Source organism: Ornithodoros turicata, chromosome 10, assembly GCF_037126465.1.
Source record: "Ornithodoros turicata isolate Travis chromosome 10, ASM3712646v1, whole genome shotgun sequence".
NCBI lineage: Eukaryota > Metazoa > Arthropoda > Arachnida > Ixodida > Argasidae > Ornithodoros > Ornithodoros turicata.
This window is the reverse complement of record NC_088210.1, coordinates 362440-378304: the sequence shown is the minus strand read 5'-3', so window position 1 is coordinate 378304 and position 15865 is coordinate 362440.

Genomic DNA, 15865 nt, shown 5'->3' with positions numbered 1-15865 from the left:
TTAGTCACACGCAGCAGAGTTTGCTAGTGAAATCACTTGTCGGTCGTATTGCATTCCACACTTGAAAGTCCTAGAGATGGCTCGGCTATTCGCACACCTGCCAACCTGACCAACTCAAAATTCTGGAACTGCCCGCAGCACGACTAGGGAGAGGGGGGATGAATTAATGTTGTGCATTCAAAATAGCATTGCCACTGTATTGCGATTCCTCTGCGTTGTACCTAACAACTGTGGGGTGGAGCTGTGTCACATTATCGTTCCTTCCGTCAACCACAATTGCGAAGACGCACCTGTTCAGGACATTGCATTTCGTGTGGCTGCAGCCATTTCATCGATGATGGCAGTAGTCTTCTATATCTACATGTGTAGTGTTTCGCTCTGTTACTTTTTGAGAAAATTTTCTGCAACAACAGTCACATGTGGTCACTTACACTCCGCGGACAGTTGTGCTCAACCTGTAAAAAGGCACTTGACACGTGTGAGGGACACGTGCGAGTATACTTCTGTTTGGAGAGTGCCATTGAAGGAGACAAAACTACTGTACAGGACTGGACTAACGATATAAGAACAAATCTCCTCAAGAAACATGGACACAATGAAACACGCACTACGACCTCTGTAATTCTTCAGATATGCGTAGCTTTAAAAAAGTGAGAGAAGAAACACCCAAGGTCCTCATTCTCCGGGAGATCGGAGGGTGTGTACGTACAATTTGGAGACTGAATGCAATTTGGGAGCATCTCGAATAATCTGGGAGGGTCGGCAGGTATGTATGTAATGTTCTCAAGTATGGACAAATACATGACGTCAATTTAGGAGGTGTCCGAAATTACCCACAACTGCTTTCACTTTCTAAGTTCCTTCAGCGGATGGTATGGTGGCGCAATACTTGCCAGAGTGACAGATTCCATAAACCACGCAATCCTTGATAGCTCACTTGTTGAACACTGATCAGCTCACGCTACAAGCTTTCCGAAAGACAAAGTTCATTTGGTTAAAGGCCTGATAGAGACTGGTTCTTTTACTATAGTGGTGTTCAAATTAAGAAGGAAAATAAATCGAGTCCATCAGCTCCCCAAATATTAGTGCGACGCAGATACGATGGCTAGACATACAGACATAACTATTCCTCCGCCGCCAGATAATGTAATCTATTGCACTCAGTCTGCTTCTGTATTGCCTGTTAAGACACTGGTTACATGACACTACATGGCCCCCCCTTTACTTAAGGTAACTTTACATGATGTGACAACGTAATCAAAGACATTTGGAGTGATGAATAGCGAGCCTGACTCGAATTTGTAGTAGGAGGTACATCACAAGAGTCAGATGAACATTTTCTTGAATTTAAGAAGCTTGCTGCAGCTTCAATCCTTGCTGTAAGGTTAGTGTCTACAACTTTGTAAATTTAAAACTCTTAAAAGCAGCTCGAAATCAGTAATTCATTACTGACAGTGCCATGACAACTATGGGTATAATTGGCATGACTAATGGGTGTATGACGGAACTAACTGTTTCGATGAAAAACTGCATACATTTGACGGAAGTTTTCGGCAGTCTTGTTGTAACATTTACCTTGGATAGTGTGACATTCCTTCTTTTCTTTTTTGAATCGTGATAGGAGAGGCGTCAAAATGCACAGAAGACACGTGGGATGCAGCGACGCATTTCCAAAACTAAACGGACGCTCCCACTTTGATCAGAATTTAGAAATGAAACTTGCCTGTTGAGCTGTATAGTCTTCGATTTCTTCGCCAGAACTCTGGTCCTCCACGTCAAGTTGACTTCCCATTCTCGCTGGGGGCACGGCGACTCTCTTACTCAGCAGCGCGTTGGCCTTCTCTTTTGTTTCTGCTCCGAATGATATACAAGTGAGCATATTCATCCCTAATTTAATGACAACTTAGATTACTTGGAACGTACCTGCGAGACCGAGTATTTGGGCCGCATAATATCCATCTTCTTCGGGATTTTTCGCCGACACCCACTTGACAGAATAAGGACGCGTCTTTACGAAATCATCAACACGTTTCGGATAGAAGTTCTTGATGTCCCTGACAGGCACGACAAGACGCTTCCTATCATTCACAAAGCACACGTATGCATACCACGACGAAGCCATCCTGCTGTATATTGTGAATGCCGTTGATGTAACAAAAAAAAAAAACGCGCGAACACCAACAAGAAACCGACAGTTTTGAAACGCAGCAGTCATGCAGATGCAGCGGCTCAGACTTGCCCCGACTTGGCTTGTCTGCGGCGGTCTTGGTCTTGACTTGTTTTGACATAGCGGTTTTAGAGATGCGCATATTTTCTAGAGCTTTTACACTCTGGTGCATTTAAAACACGATTGCATGCTGTCAAATTGGTCAGTGCCAAATTTATTCCATAATGAGTACGATACACAATGCATATCCCCACAAAACGAGAGTCGCATTTCCACTTCCGGTTTCTTAATTGTGGTCGGTGTTTGTGCGTCGTGCAACGTTGTTTTAAAGTCCCGTGTACTGCCCCTGCCCGTGTGAACATTCGATATACTGACGTCCGCGTAAGATATGAAATATGGAAGGGTTCAGAAAGAGGTATCTGGAACCTGACCAACCTTTCGAACTGCCATACAAAATACGCCGGAGACTCGCAGGTGCGTCATCAGAAACTGCGTCTGTTAGTGAACAGTCGGAAAGCGTCACACAAGACGTTGCAAACGAAGGTGAAAGCTCAGCGGGTTGCAGTGCATTCCCAGAGCAACGTTCCTCCATTGAAGAAGACTGTGCCCCTTGCAGCGATAGTAGTTCCTACCGGTATCAGGCCGAAGCAACCAGCTCGTCACAAGCCGATGTCATTGAGACTGCAGGTAGTGCCTTTCAAGAGCCGGAGCATCGTGAGGGCGAGAGTTCAGATGCCGACCCGTGTTTTGGATTTTTGGACAGTGGTTCGCGACAACAGTTTCGAGGCAACAAAAATTTCACGAAAGCTGATGTGGTACTGCTCGTTATGACCTATGTATCAGCATTTAATATCACATGGATGCAGCTAGATGGTCTTCTACAGCTGTTGAGCACGCTATTTGGTGTAAACTGGGACTTGCCAAAGTCGCCCTATCACTTTCGGAACCTGTGGAAGTCGTCTGGACACACTTACCATTTCTACTGCAAGCAGTGCTTTTCCCACCTTGCAGAACGAAACAACCAGCCAAAGGGACAAGACAAAATGATGTGTCCTGAGTGCCAGAGCGAAACTGAAGTTGGATTTTTCACTGTAATGAATATCGGTGCGCAACTACAAGATATTATCCGTAACTTCTCTCGTGCTCTTGCCCACACATTAGACCAAAGGCACCTTTCAAAACGTGGAATGCAGGACATTGGTGATGGCCGTATATTTCAATCACTCTACAAAAAAGGCAGAATTGGAATGGATGATGTGACGCTTATGGTCAACACGGATGGCAGCCCAACATTCAACTCTTCACGTTTATCAATTTGGCCAATCCTGGAAGTGGTTAATGAACTTCCAACAAGGTTGCGGTGGCAGAACGTCGTCATGTGTGGGTTATGGTTTGGGAAAGGCCACCCTGCCATGCAACTCTTTTTGAAGAAGTTTGTGGACGTTGCCAAGAGCATCCCAAAGATAACATGGGAATGGGCTGGCCGTCAAATGAATTCGGGCGTCCATGTGCTTTATGCATGCTTCGACTCACCTGCAAGGGCTGCGGCACTTAACTCGAAACAGTTCAATGGACATTTTGGCTGTACATGGTGTCTTCATGAAGGACAAACTGTTAAAGGTATGTTCACAACTCTGTCACATATGCAGCAGATCTTATCTATATACTTTGTACATGCAGGATAACGGGCAATATATACAAATGGTACATTATTGGTTGTAATTTGCAGAAATTTTTGAAATGCTGTCTTTGACCAACAATTTATGCATTCATATTGTGAGCACAAGATCCAATATCTGTAGTTCCTATCACTGCTTGTTGAGAGAAGTGCTGCATACTGAGTCATGAGTTCAGCTGCTGCAAATTCTGTGTACACATATTAGTGAGTTCTCACTGTTTGCTTGATCCACGCTTTGGACATTTTGAGCTATGTTGTTGGAGTTGTTCAACATTCATTCACTGCAGCATGTTAGTTACCACATTGATCAGTTTATGACGCCACGTTCTGTTGTATGCAGGAACAATGAAGTACCCTGTCGAAGATGTGCTGGCTGAAGAACGAACTGCTGCAACAGTGGTACATGACGGGATTGCGGCTCTTCAGAGTGGGTGCGACTCCCACGGTATTAAGGGGCCATCGGCTTTAGGACTTTTACCAAATTTTGATGTCGTCTGGGGAGTGTCAGTGGACTATATGCACGCAGTACTGCTGGGTGTGACAAGGCAGATCACAGATCACTGGCTGCGGCACACGTCAGGGGAGTGTTACATCGGTGCACCTATGAAGATGAACACTATTGAAGCCGTTCTCACCACAATAAAGCCACCTATTTCATTTACACGTCTGCCACGTCCACTTAAAGAGTTGAGAGATTGGAAAGCCAGTGAGTGGAAGAACTGGCTTCTTTTTTATGGTCCTGTTTCATTGAAAGGAGTACAGGGAAGAAAGTATCTGCACCACTTTGAATTACTTTCAGAGTCTGTATTTCTGATGCTGAAAGAGACAGTTTTCCTAGAGGACATTGACAAGGCCAACAACCTCCTCGTGAACTTTGTGTGCAATGCAGAGACGTTGTATGGCAAAGATTTCATGACTTTCAATGTACACCAGTTACTGCACCTGCCAAAGTGCGTTTCGAAGATGGGCCCTTTGTGGGCTCATTCATGCTTCCCGTTTGAGAGTATGAATGGCAGACTTCTAAAATTAATAACTGCGGCGAAGGGTGTACCTCTTCAAATTGTGGAACGATACTGCCTGCAACAGAAAGTTCAGTGCCTTCTCTATTCGAACATTTCCTCTGATGCTGCAAAGACCGCATGCGCAAGAATTTCTAAAAAAGTGGACCCAATGATGTGTACGACTGCTACCTTAGGCAAACAACGTCTCAGTAACCCCTCTGCACAACAACTCACACCGCAGGAGACGGCAGCACTCAACGAGAAATTCGGGCACAATCAATGGACAACCACTATTTTTGAGCGCTTGACAATGAGTGCAAGATCTCTGCATGCAAAGACATATGCAAGGCCAAAAAAGACATGCACGTCATATGTTGTTTTTAAATCTCAAAGACTGTATGGCAGAATTGCTAAAATCCTTGATGTACAGCATGGCAGAGAGCAGAGTTGCTGGCTCATCTGTGAGCTCCTTAGGGTATCGAGCACATCTCTTCCGCATATACATGCTATCTCTGACGGCAATGTTGGACTAAGTATATGGAACCCATCAGAGGTGCAAGTGTGTCTGTTTGTGGAGACCAGGGGACAGTCCTTGATCTGTGACATTCCCAATGACATTGAGACTGACTAGAACACATTACGACCAAACGTTTTTTGTAGCTCTTCTGTACGTATACAACTTATGGGTCAATGTCAATGTAATATACGTCTGTGTGTGTGTCAGCAGTGCCTGTAGACCATGCGGTAATGTTATCTTTCCATCTCTTCGTTTACATTTTTGTCCTGTGATATCATAATCTCTACTCAATATTGTGATACCCTGTACAGCTTGTGAGAAAAGTTTACGGAACACGGCACAGGCGTATTTCTTCATCGGGTTGGCATCCTGTTGATATCAGGAAGAGATCGAATAAGAAGTGGGTGACTGCCTTTTCGGTACATAGATCAGTATCTGTGTCGGCTGCTGTTTGCAGCTAAGATGTCGCCTCAATGGCAAAGTGTGACTCCCGGGTGTTCCTTAAGTTCCAAGCTATACGACAAACCCAATAAGGAACACACAACAGTGTGGTAAAGCTATTTTTCCCCTTTCTCACTCCCGTTCTCCTTTTTGCTAGACCTGGGGTAGCCAATCAGATTTATTTGTGAATCACCTTCCCATTTTTATCTTCTACCCATTACCATCACTGTTAAAAAAATTTCACATCGTATTAACATGTCAGGTAAACAAACATGTCGTCAGCTGAGTAAGTGTGGTACACGTAATTATATAGTCTATACAATAAATGTGATGACAAACACTACGATCATCTTTATAGATCTCTTCTAAATGGTTTGTCGCTCACATACACATAAAATAGTCATATGTGGCTTTCTATAAGCAATCACTGACCCTTGCCAACAATTGTACAGCTGTCTGTAAAATGTCCATAAATAATGTTACAATAAATATTCCGCATATTCGTTCATATATGCTGTTATAGCAGTATGTTGTACGTTTGTCAGGTCATTATCAGGTGATATCCTGCTGTTATCAGTCTGTTCGTAAGCGAAAAATATTTCTGGTTTAAAATGTGCCATATTAAGTACTCAGCATGATTTAGCGCCCCACCCACTTGATTTATTTTTTGTTTATTTATTTTTGGTTCTGCATAGAAACAAACATACAACAGCAGTGTAACAGCAGATCAACTTTCTGTGACTGACATTACATGGTTTTGCTAGCGATGACCCCACACGAATGGCTGTGTGTGATCCAATGAGCTTATTATAGGTCATCCTCAGTCTATTAGGTTCACATACAGCACTTCTATGGGGCCTCATAAAGCTCCAAGATGTATGGTATTGGGTCCACTAGGGGTCACACAAAACCCTTCTTGCGTTTCCTGATGGATCGCATAAAAGATCACTCGATCCACAGGCCACCCACCAGGAACCACTTGAATCTTATTCATTCAACCAATAGGATTCAATGACATTTTTTGATAGGGAGCTGATGTTAATGTTTTGGATATGGCAATTGATATGTCGTGGAAGATTATATGAAATCAACTGTGAGCCATAATTAGTTCGTGCACACGGTGTGAAGTAGGGCTCATTGTAGCGTAGTGAATAAGGGGTTAATCTCGTGGTTAAATTGGCTAGGGCTAGAAAGATGTGATTATTTTGCTTTACTGAAGTTGCATATGTAATGGACATACGGTACTTATAGAGATCCATAATTCTGATTATGCTAAATTTCGCGAAGAGGGATACTCTTGGGATGTAAAAAGGGAACGTTTGCTATGTGATGAAGTACCTTCTTCTGACACAAAGTAACCTTTCAAGATTTGTTTGCGTTGTGGTTCCCCAAACTAGGTGACAGTATGTGAGGTGAGGGTAAACCAGTGCGTTATAGGTCATAATTTTTGCCGTAGTTGGAAGGACGTTTCTGTGTCGACCTAAAATGCCGATCACGCGAGTAGTAAGTACTGACCACGCTTATCCAAAAACGCTACAAGGCTTCTGGACGCCATTAATTAGCAATTAGAGCTAATTGGGACCCCCCACATTAATCAGCATCATCCAATGAGTCATCACACTAATTGGGGAGCGTCTAACTAGTGTCCAGACCACCCTGTGCGTTTCCGGATAAACGTGGTCATAAAAAATAAAAAAATAGATAGAGATAGAGTGGAGAGAAGGAGTTTAGTTGAAGATCAACGACGCCATCTTGAAGGAACCGGCCCGGAAAGGCCGCTGACCATCGCCGGGCGACGGAGCACAGAGGCAGGTTGCAAAGCATCCCAGCTATGACCACAAGTTCCGGACATCCTGTGATGTCAGCTGTGACGTCATCATGGCATGTCTGGGCAAGTTAGGACAGCTCTGGACATGCAAGGAGAAAAACACTCTTAATACAGAGGCTGGGAAAGCAAGAGTATGCAATCCATCAATAGCTAACAAGAAAAAACAATTAGTTACACAACAAATGAGCCCACCAGAACAGGAGCGCAGAACGATGCGACTGCTCCATCCGAGAGGCAGGCAGAGAACTGACTCGTAATGGTTTTTTTCTCCTGTATAAAGCCCCGCAGCTGCATCCCCTAGCGGTTACTTTCTCAACTAATCTCACAACAAAATTATTAAGAATCACGCCAGCGCTACTCCCGTTCCCAAGGCAGAAGATGATAGAAAATGCCGGGGATGCCCAGTCAACAGCAACCAGCACCCGACGTGCACGGGCACGAAAATCGCAAACAAAGCGGGAACAAAGTTGACGAAAGCATTAGTTACACAACAAATCACCTCACCACAGCAGGAGCACAGACCGATGCGACTGCTCTCCGTGACAACCAGCCAGAAACTGAGCGAGCGCGGGGAGCGCACGTCTGCTTTCCGCGACAGCCGGAGAGAAACTGACTGGGGCGCCGCTCCGCGGCCGCTACGCATACGCGCTCCTAGCGCCCTCTGGGGCGACTACCTCTGAGAGGCTAAGAGTGAAGAGCATTCCTGGGCCCCCTGCTGGCCATTCTCATTGGTCGTGAGGCTAAGAGAGAAGAGCATTCCTGCGCCCCCTGCTGGCCGTTCTCATTGGTTGTGACGTCATCCTATTGTCTCAGGGCTACCCTGTTTTTTTCCACTAATGCTCCTTTGGTCAATCTACAATGAAGCCACAGTATGACGTCATCATGCAGCTGCGTGGCTCAAGGACGCGTACGCTCTAGACAGGGGACATATTATTTATTGAATCACTATCCCAAGATTATTTCCTTTATTCTTCTATAACGATTGAATAGGAAACTATTGCAGAAGAGCACCATGCATGAAAGCTGATCGTAGGAATTCCAAAGTCTTACTAAATGAGACTTGCAAAAGAACAAAATATCCTAACACGTAACTCCATCAACGGCAAATAAGAGGACTAGGTACTCAACAAATCAACACAGAGTACGGGTAAACAGGAGCGCAGAACTCAGGGCAGCACTATCGTCAAGACAAGAATGTCCCTTCTCAAAAGAGAAAAATTACAAAACGTCAACACAGGAAAGCATGCATATCGGGGCATGTCAGAACACGTCAGCACAAATTGTACGACTGCTGCGCAACAGAGGAAAACAAACAAACACTTGAACAGAGTGAAAAAGACACTCACCATCATTTTTCCCGTTCACAGCATTCCCTCATTGTAAATCCGCTCGTCACAAAATCCACCTGCATCGTCGAACACCATTCACCAGTGACGAACCACACATCCGCACCCCATCAGAGGCAGACAGAACCCCACCGAAGCTACGCTCTTCCACTGACGGCCAACGCCAGGAGCAGAATTTGCATGTCGAGACCCGTCAGTGTCCAAGAGAAAAGTGAATCCTTGCGCCCCCTGCAGGTCGTTCTCATTGGTAGTGACGTCATCCTATTGTCTCAGGGCTACACAGTTTTTTTCCACTAATGCTCCTCTAGACAAGGTCAACCTGAAACAATAGTCTCTCGGTATGCGGTCATCATGCAGGTGCGTGGCTCAAGGACGCGTACGCTCTAGACAGGGCACCTGTTATTTATTGAATCACTATCCCTAGATTATTTCCTTTATTCTGCTATAATGATTGCGTAGGGAACTATTGCAGAAAAACACCATAGACAAGAGGAGATTGTAGCATTTCATTCCCAAAGTCTTACTGTACAGGAAAAAAAAAATGGTTCAGCAAGACATAAAGTCACACACCTGTCCCCCTCGCGGTTACTCTCTGAATTAAATGAATCGCAAAATTATTAAGAATAGCTCTACTCCCATTCAAGGCAGCACTATCGTCAAGAATATGTCTTGTACAAAAAGAAAAAAACTACATGTAGAAGGAAAGCATGTCAGAACAAGCCCAGGCATGTCAGCACATGTTTGTCAGACAAGGGGGGAAAAAGCAAAAAGAAACAATGAAGGAAACCAGCATCAAACTATTTCTAAGCACACGCACTCCTCTTATTCAAAAACAGTGCTCATCATAAATCTGCCCAGGACAATACACACTATTTTTCTATTGCCACACTTTTTTCCAGTAACGGTCAATGCATTGCTACAGACTGCGTGACGTCATCACATCCTGTCTGAAGAAGACACCGACAAAGACTCCTATTATTTATTGAATCGCAAGATTATTTCCTTTGTCCTACTCTTAATGACATTGATTCTCTCATTAAAATTCAACAAAAAAGCACCCCGCATATTAACGATTTTCACCCCAAAGGCTCATCATGGTCATTAGAATTACAGTAAACTGCCACTGCTCTTTTAAAATAATAAGTGAGACCACTCAACATCACCTCCAGGCTTATGTAATACGTGACCCTTTCTATGCTCATACATTCGTTGTCTGAGGCTACACCTGCAAGCAAAAAGGCGCGGAAGCCGGGTGGGCAAAGTTCCATTCGCGCATTGCGAGCATAAAGGGGGGAAAGCCTGGGAGCAAAGTTCTATTCGCGCATTCCAAAGCACAAGACAGAACGCCTTTACGGGAACACGATAGCATTCCTATACTATATTAATGATTATTGCATTGCAGTTTAGATATACTACAACTAAACTATAATTTTAGGAGCCCATTAAAATTCTACTTTCTATGGAAACTATAATTGCCCTATTACTTGGATCGCTACTAATGAAGCGCTCGAATTTTTTCTCTCTTCCCATTTCAGCCTTGTCATGCAGGGAAGCAGACTCATACCCAAAATAATTAATTTACACTGAGGGTGCCGTGCTTCAGGAATTCCTATCCTGCGCTCAGATGCAAGCATTTCTTCACGGATACCTTTAACAGCTGACTTCCTCAACATATCGAACACCCAACAAAATCAAACAAACAATCAGAGAAACCCTCTTCTCAGCTGCACCATGCGACTTTCTTCTGCGTAAAATCGGTGATTTGAAGAAGAGAGCAGCGAAAAATTGCGCGCGCTTGTGCTCGACCTGAAGCATATGCCAATAAACCAAGAAAAAGGCACTCATGTCTGGTATCTGATAGTGCCACATACACAGACGCATTGCCCTTGCGTAAAGAAAGCACAGGACACGGATACACAAATTTCCTTAGGTGAGCAGGGAAAAGGCTTAAGACCACAGGTCACGACACATCGCCACGCGGCTAGCACAACATGACACCAACAAGATACTAGCAGCGGGAAGAACTGCAACACTGCTAAACAAGTCCAGACATGCCACGATGGCGTCACAAATCAGGAAGAAAAAAGAAAAAAAAGCACACGCACGCACGCACAGAGGACAACGCATCAAACACACGGAGCGCTCAGGAATAATCGTAGCGTCACCGCACATCGCTACGAAGCTAAACGTCTAACAGAAGACGACACCAACAAGATATTAGCGAAGGGTAAAAATTGCAACACTACCGAACAAGTCCAGACATGCGACATCGCATACAAAACACTGCTAACCCGGCCGAGGACGCCAACAACTTGGTGGCAGGGTACAAGTTGCTTAGACACGCCGTCTTCCGCGAGGGACGTTAAATACGGGGTGCCGTGTGATGAGCTTTCATCGCACGTTAAAGAACCCTCAGGTGGGCAAAAGCAATCCACAGACCGACCGCTGTGGCGTCGCTCATGATCTCAGTTGTCTCGCGACGTAAACACCCAATTATTATTAAAACACTGCTCATCGGGGAAAAGGCCTAAGCCTGCGGCGGATCATCATAGAGCGTACTCAACTTCATTTTTTCTATTTTGCGTAAACTAAACGCGGTCTGCTTGGAAAACGACGTACAAATTTTCTTAAGGAGCAGAGAAATATTTCTACTCCGTGCTCAGATACCAGCATTTCTGCTCAAAAACCTGCAAAATTAAACACTGCTTACTTCGTCAAGATATCGAACAAAATCAAACAAACAACCCCACTTCCACTGCTAGAACACTATTCAGCTTTTACGCAGGAGGCTTTCTTCTACATAAAAAGTAGAGAAAATAAGAAAAGAGCAGCGAAATATTACACGCACATTTGCTTGACTTAAAAAACCTGAAGCATATGCCAATAAACCAAGAAAAAGACACTCATGTCTGGTATCTGATAGTGCCACATACACAGACGCATTGCCCTTGCGTAAAGAAAGCACAGGACAGGGATACACAAATTTCCTCAGGTGAGCAGGGAAAAGGCTGAAGACCTCAGGTCACCACACATCGCCACGCGGCTAGCACAACATGACAGCAACAAGATACTAGCAGCGGGAAGAACTGCAACACTGCTAAACAAGTCCAGACATGCCACGATGACGTCACAAATCAGGAGAAAAAAAAAGCACACGCATGCACGCACAGAGGACAACGCATTAAACACACGGAGCGCTCAGGAATAATCGTAGCGTTACCGCACATCGCTACGAAGCTCAACGTCTAACACAAGACGACGACAACAACAAGATATTAACGAAGGGTAAAAATTGCAACACTGAACAAGTCCAGACATGCGACATCGCATACAAAACACTGCTCATCGGGGAAAAGGCCTAAGCCTGCGGCGGATCATCATAGACCATACACAACTTCATTTTTCTATTTTGCGTAAACTAAACGCGGTCTGCTTGGAAAACGACGTACACATTTTCTTAGGGAGCAGAGAAATATAGAAATTTGTACTCCGTGCTCAGATACCAGCATTTCTGCTCAAAAACCTGCAAAATTAAGCTCTGCTTACTTCGTTAAGATATCGAACACCCAACAAAATCAAACAAACAACCCCACTTCCACTGGTAGAACACTATTCAGCTTTTACGCAGGAGGCTTTCTTCTACATAAAAAGTAGAGAAAATAAAAAAAGAGCAGGGAAATATTACACGCACTTTTGCTCGCATAGCTATAAGAGAAAAAAATAAATAAAATAACGACGCACACGCTAATAAACTGTGACAAAGTCACCCATTTCTGCTATCAGATAATTATTGCATAATGCTAAATACTCATTTGCATTGGCCCTGCGTGAAGAAACCACAGGACAGGGATACACAATCTATCTTAAGCGAGCACGGAAAGTCACTTCTACTCGAACAGCTTAATACCATAAAGTCTGAATTTTTGCAAAGAAAATAAAGCCTGAACAGCGCTACGAAGGTGACAGACACATACTAACAAACAAACAAACACTTCTTCGAGTCTGTATTATCTTTTAAAAAATAACGAAAGCACACATAAAAAAAATCAAATCGGCTAGGTAGCCTACCAGACGTTGTGCCTTAAAGTTGGCTGCACGCAATGTGCGGAAGCATGCTGTGAAGCCAACTTGCGGTTTTGCTGGATGCACATGAAGTCCGATTCCAATTGGAAATCGCGCTAAGGACGTGCCAAACGTGGAATTTTCGCAAGATTAATCCCAATACCTGGAATTGTGTTCATTTTAGCGGGAATGCTGGCGCTTGTGCTTCATTATTCGAAATTTTCGAATATTCGAATTTCTCGATTATCAAATTTTCGAATACGAATAGGGTTCGAATATCAACAATATTCGAACAATATTCGAAATTTCGAATATTCGCACACCTCTAGTGAATACTGACACTCAACGATATATAACAAAAAACAAACAAATTCCATTCTCATGAACTCTCCTCTGCCGAGCGGCTTTCTCCTGCTCTACCTGGATGCTGACTTTTTCCCCCCTCACTTACATTCTTAGTAAAAACAGTGACAGAAGAAAAGAACCGCGAAAAATTACACGCATTTGTGTCACAGGACAGGGATACACAAATTTCCTTAAGTGAGCAGGGAAAAGGCTTAAGTTGGTACCGCTCAGGAATAATCGGAGAATCACCGCGTATCGCTACGCGGCTAGCGCTTGAACAGCGCTACGAACGTGACAGATACATACTAACAAACAAACAAACAACAGCAGGACCGGCGTCGGGCACTCATAAAATACCATGGCCAAAACAAAGACTTCGCCAGGTTCGCGAGGCAATTCCATTAAAAACGCTCGTCCTATCCTACAGATAGCAATGCAAACGCGACTGCCCTTATTTTTTAAACCACTATTTCACGCAATAGTATATAAATGTATCACTCGTGCCACACGAAAAGGCAAACACTTACTTGTCAAGTGGGGTCCCAGCGCGTGCGCGCGCGCACACACACAGGCACACACACACACACACTAACATTTTCACACTCACAAACACAAAGTCTATTTTCACAACCACATAAATCCATATTATTCCTCAGGTCAATAATTATCCTGCCATCGTCAAAAGACGGCACAGACATGTATGCTTACGCAAGACAATCGGTCCTCGTTCCGGATGTAATAGGATATCGTCACTCGGCCGGCGCGAACCAATAAAGAAAGAAAGGAATGCATGTTCGCTATACGAAGAAAACGGTGCCGTGCTTCTACGCAGCGATCATTATACAGACGCGTAAATGTGAACATCATTCGCTACACACTGTAGCTCTCATCATTTTTAAACCAAACCGTGTTCATAGGTCTTCACATATAGGAACACAATTCCAGGTATTGGGATTAATCTTGCGAAAATTCCACGTTTGGCACGTCCTTAGCGCGATTTCCAATTGGAATCGGACTTCATGTGCATCCAGCAAAACCGCAAGTTGGCTTCACAGCATGCTTCCGCACATTGCGTGCAGCCAACTTTAAGGCACAACGTCTGGTAGGCTACCTAGCCGATTTGATTTGTTTTATGTGTGCTTTCGTTATTTTTTAAAAGATAATACAGACTCGAAGAAGTGTTTGTTTGTTTGTTAGTATGTGTCTGTCACCTTCGTAGCGCTGTTCAGGCTTTATTTTCTTTGCAAAAATTCAGACTTTATGGCATTAAGCTGTTCAAGTAGAAGTGACTTTCCGTGCTCGCTTAAGATAGATTGTGTATCCCTGTCCTGTGGTTTCTTCACACAGGGCCAATGCAAATGAGTATTTAGCATTATGCAATAATTATCTGATAGCAGAAATGGGTGACTTTGTCACAGTTTATTAGCGTGTGCGTCGTTATTTTATTTATTTTTTTCTCTTATAGCTATGCGAGCAAAAGTGCGTGTAATATTTCGCTGCTCTTTTCTTATTTTCTCTACTTTTTATGTAGAAGAAAGCCTCCTGCGTAAAAGCTGAATAGTGTTCTACCAGTGGAAGTGGGGTTGTTTGTTTGATTTTGTTGGGTGTTCGATATCTCAACGAAGTAAGCAGAGCTTAATTTTGCAGGTTTTTGAGCAGAAATGCTGGTAACTGAGCACGGAGTACAAATTTCTATATTTCTCTGCTCCCTAAGAAAATGTGTACGTCGTTTTCCAAGCAGACCGCGTTTAGTTTACGCAAAATAGAAAAATGAAGTTGTGTATGGTCTATGATGATCCGCCGCAGGCTTAGGCCTTTTCCCCGATGAGCAGTGTTTTGTATGCGATGTCGCATGTCTGGACTTGTTCAGTGTTGCAATTTTTACCCTTCGTTAATATCTTGTTGTTGTCGTCGTCTTGTGTTAGACGTTGAGCTTCGTAGCGATGTGCGGTAACGCTACGATTATTCCTGAGCGCTCCGTGTGTTTAATGCGTTGTCCTCTGTGCGTGCATGCGTGTGCTTTTTTTTTTCTCCTGATTTGTGACGTCATCGTGGCATGTCTGGACTTGTTTAGCAGTGTTGCAGTTCTTCCCGCTGCTAGTATCTTGTTGCTGTCATGTTGTGCTAGCCGCGTGGCGATGTGTGGTGACCTGAGGTCTTCAGCCTTTTCCCTGCTCACCTAAGGAAATTTGTGTATCCCTGTCCTGTGCTTTCTTTACGCAACGGCAATGCGTCTGTGTATGTGGCACTATCAGATACCAGACATGAGTGTCTTTTTCTTGGTTTATTGGCATATGCTTCAGGTTTTTTAAGTCAAGCAAATGTGCGTGTAATATTTCGCTGCTCTTTTCTTATTATCTCTACTTTTTATGTAGAAGAAAGCCTCCTGCGTAAAAGCTGAATAGTGTTCTAGCAGTGGAAGTGGGGTTGTTTGTTTGATTTTGTTCGATATCTTGACGAAGTAAGCAGTGTTTAATTTT